We start from the raw sequence: 4,292 nt of genomic DNA on the forward strand, positions 1-4,292 counted from the left end.
ACTTCCTGTATTCCACCAATGTTGACCAGGGAAGCAGCAAAGGGCATGTTGTCACATAGACCCCTATGGGGTTAGTCTTATTAGAGCCTCTGGAGACATTTGGAAATCTCCACATTCAGGAAAAAAAACCCTGACATTCTAGTTAGAAACAATACGGTAGAAAAATATTGCTGAGAATTCAATTTACTCTTGCTTTTATTTGAAATTCCTTTCTCAAGAGATTATATTTGTTTTGTTTTATGTAACCTTTACCCAGTTTCCTCCAATACTTATATCTCATGTAATAGAAAATAGATATCGGAACAATGTGTGTGCACAGTTTTATGTATTTCATCTCATGTAGATTGGTGTAACCACCACCACAATCAAGATACAGAACTGTTTTATCTCTGTGATGATCTTCCTGTTACCCCTTATAGTCACACCCATTCCCTTCCCACCCACCATCCTAAAACCCTGGTTACCACTATGTTCTTCATCTCTTAATTTTGTCACTTCAAGAATGTTATATAAATGGAATCATTCAGTTTATGACCTTTTGAAATGGGCTTTTATTTTTTTTAACTCCAGCATAACACCCTTGAGATCCATTCAAATTATTGTGTGTTTATATTGTCCCTTTTATTGCTAAATAATAGTCCATGGTATAGATCTACCACAATTTATTTAACCATTCACTTATTAAAGGACATCTTGGTTGTTTTCAAATTTAGCTATTTGAACTAAAAAAAAAGCTGCTATGAACGTTCAAATACACATTTTTACGTGGACTCAAATTTTCATTTCTCTAAGATAAATGTCTAGGAGTGAGATTACCGGGTTATCGTAGTTTAGATGTTTAAGAAATTACTAAATTATTTTCTAGAGTGACTGTACATTCCCACCAGCAATATACAAGAGACCTAGTCTCTGCATCTTTGTCAGCATTGGCATTGTCACTATTTGTTGCTTTAGCTGTTCTGATTGATGTGTGGTAATATCTCATCATGGTCTTAATTTGTACTTCTCTAATGGCTAATGATATTGAACATCTTTTCATGTGCTTATTTGTCATCTGTTTTTCCTCTTCAGTGAGATATCTCTTCAAGTGGTTTGTCCATTTTCTAATTGGATTTGTTTTTATTGTTGAGTTTTCAGACTTGTTTACATATTCTAGTATGAGTCCCTTGTTAGACATGTGGTTTGCAAATATTTTTCCCCAGTCTATAACTTATCTTCTTATTTTCTTAAGAGGCTTTCACAAAAGTATTTTTTTTAATTTTTATTTTGATAAAGTACAATTTATTAATTTTTTAATTTTATGAATCATGGTTTTGGTGTTATTTCTGAGAATTCTTTACCAAGCCTTAGAGCCTGAAGATACTCTTTTATATTATTTCTCTAAGAATTTTGTAGTTTTACATTTAAATCGGTGGTTCATTTGGGGTTAATTTTTGTATAAGATTTGAGGTCTAGGTAGAGGGTCCCTTATTTTTACCTATGAATATCCAACTCTTCCAGCACTATTTGTTGAAAAGACTATTATTCCTTCGCTAAATTGCTTTTACAAATATCAGTTGGCCACTCTTGTGTGGGTTTATTTCTGAGTTCTCAATTTCATTTATTTTACTGATCATCGATTCTCTATCATTGATCTCTATTTTTTTTCCATTGGCATGTCTATCTGCCTATAGCATACATTTTTTATTACTATAACTATACAGGAAATCTAGTTTCTTTGCTTTTTAATGTAAGTTTTAGAATAATCTTGCCTATATCTGTAAAATATTTTGCTGGGAACTTCATAGGAATTGCATTAAAGCTATATATAAATTTGGGGAGAATTGGCATCTTAATATGTTGAGTCTTCTAACTCATGAACATAGTATGTCTCTACATTTATTTAGATCTTTGATTTCTTTTATCAGAACTTTGAAAAATTCAATATACATACCCTGTATGTGTTTTGTTAGATAAATACCTCAGCATTTTATTTTTTGAACCAAATATAAGTTGTATTGTGTTTTTAATTTTGGTTTCCGTATGTTTGTTGGTATATGTCAATATATATGTATGTGTGTGTGTCTGTGTACACACACACACACACACACTATTTGATTTTGTAACCTTCAAAATTGTGTTGATTTTGTATCCTTCAAAATTGTTCAACTCACTTAGTTCCAGAGGCTTTTTTTTTTGGTAGATTCCTTAGGATTTTCTATCTAGATAATCATGTTATTGGAAAATAGAGTTTTGTTTATTCTTTCTGATTTCTATTCCTTTTATTTTTGTTTCTTGCCTTATTGCACTAGCTGCAACTTCCAGTAGTAGGTTGAATGGCAGTGGTGAGAAAAAACATCTTTGCCTTGTCTCCAGTCTTAGGGGAAAACATTCAGTCTTTCACTATTAAGTATGTTACTTATGGTTTTTATTTTTTGAGAAGATGTTCTTCCCAAAGTTTAGGAAGTTCCTCTGTATTCTTAATTTTCTAAGAATTTTTATTGTGAATGGATGTTGGATTTTGTCAAATACTTTTCTGCATCAATTCATATGATCATATGACCTTTCTTTTTTCAGCCTGTTAATATGGTGGATTACAGTGATCGATTTTCAAATTTTGAAGCAGCCTTGCATGCCAGGAATAAACCCCACTTGGCCGTGGTGCATAATTCTTTTTATATATTGCTGAATTTTGTTTGCTAATATTTTGTTAAGGATTTTTGTATCTATGTTCATGACGGATATTGGTTTGTAGTTTTTTTGGACTATTTTGGCTGTTTTTGGCATCAGCATAACAGTGGCTTCCTAGAATGAATTGGAAAGTATTTCCTCTTATTTTCTGTAAGAGATTGTATAAAACTGGTGCAAATTCTTCTTTAACACTTGGTAGAATTCTCTGAAATAATCTGGCCTTGGAAATTACCAAGGAACTTTATTAATTACAAATTCAGTTTCCTTAATAGGAATTCCTTAATTCGAATTATCTATTTTATATCAGGTGAGTTGTGGTAGTTTGTACTTTTTGAGGAATTGCTCCATTTCATCTATTTTCATCAAATTTATGTGTGTAGGGTCATTAGCAGTGTTGCTTATTATTATTATTATTACTATTATATGTGTCTATAGTGATATCTTTGCTTCATTCCTGATACTGATAATTTATGTCTTCTTTTTCCTTTGTCAATCTTACTAGAAGTTTGTCAGTTTTATCCATCTTTACAGATAACTAGCTTCTTGTTTCATTGATTTTCTCTATTGTTTTCCTATTTTTCAGTTTTATTGATTTCTGATCTTTATTATTTCCTTCCTTCTGTTTGTTAGTTTCTAGTTCTTGAGGTAGGATCTTAGACTATTGACTTGATTTTTTTTTCTTTTCTACTGTAAGCATTTAGTGCTATAAATTTCTCTTAAGTACTGCTTTAGCTGTGTCCCACAAATACTGATATGTTGTCTTTTTTTCATTTAGTTATATGTATTTAAAAAATTCCTTGAGGCTTCCTTTTTGATCCATAAATTATTTAGAATCAATGTTTTAAATTTCCAAGGGTTTGGAAAACTTCCTATTATCTTTCTGTTATTGACTTCTAGTTTGATTGCATTGTGATCAGAGAACACAGTCTGAGTGATTAATTCTTTTAAATGTGTTAATTTTTTTTCCTGCAAAAAGCTTTATTGCTTCAATTTGTTTCACAATATGGGAGAGGGCTCCAGGGTAGTCAGGAGGCTGCCCAGTGGTTGCACAGGAGAGGATCAGGCACAAAGACAACACCAGAGGGAATACAGAGGGGCCCCTCAAAGGCCTCTGGGCTCCAAAGGCTCCTAGTCATGCTTAAGGGTGAGCCTTTGGAAGAAATATTCGCCCATCCCAGCCAAGGTACTGGCCAGCCTGCAGAAGTTAGTGAGGTGGTAACTCATTTCCTTGATGAGTTTCGCCTCATCTAGGAAGTGATTCTCTTGGAAGTCACAGAGATGGGGCTCTGTGTGAGAGGAACCCAGGGCATGCAGATCCAAAAGGGCTTCTCCATGACCATGGTAGCTTCCATGGCATCCTGAGTTTTACCCCATTCATCTTGATATGACTTCTGCAGATCCTGAAAGAGGGCGCTGCCACCACACTGGTTTTGCTTGGCACCCTTGTGCTTCTCCTCAGCCATCTCACAGAAGTGGCCCATGCCCACCAGAGCCACATCATCATGGTTGAAATAGAGGCCCAGAGAGAGGTAGGTGTAGGAGGCCAGAAGATTCAGGTTGACCAGGCAGTTGACAGCAGCCTCCCCATTAGTGGAATAATTCTGACCCATTTGGGAGCTCAT

At 34.2% G+C, this 4,292-nt stretch overlaps 1 pseudogene; it reads right to left on the minus strand.

Moving 5' to 3' along the window:
• Window positions 1–3,798: 3,798 nt before the first annotated feature.
• Window positions 3,799–4,292, minus strand: LOC107515049 (annotated as a pseudogene).

This window comes from Rousettus aegyptiacus, unplaced genomic scaffold (assembly GCF_014176215.1).
Source record: "Rousettus aegyptiacus isolate mRouAeg1 unplaced genomic scaffold, mRouAeg1.p scaffold_m13_p_9, whole genome shotgun sequence".
NCBI lineage: Eukaryota > Metazoa > Chordata > Mammalia > Chiroptera > Pteropodidae > Rousettus > Rousettus aegyptiacus.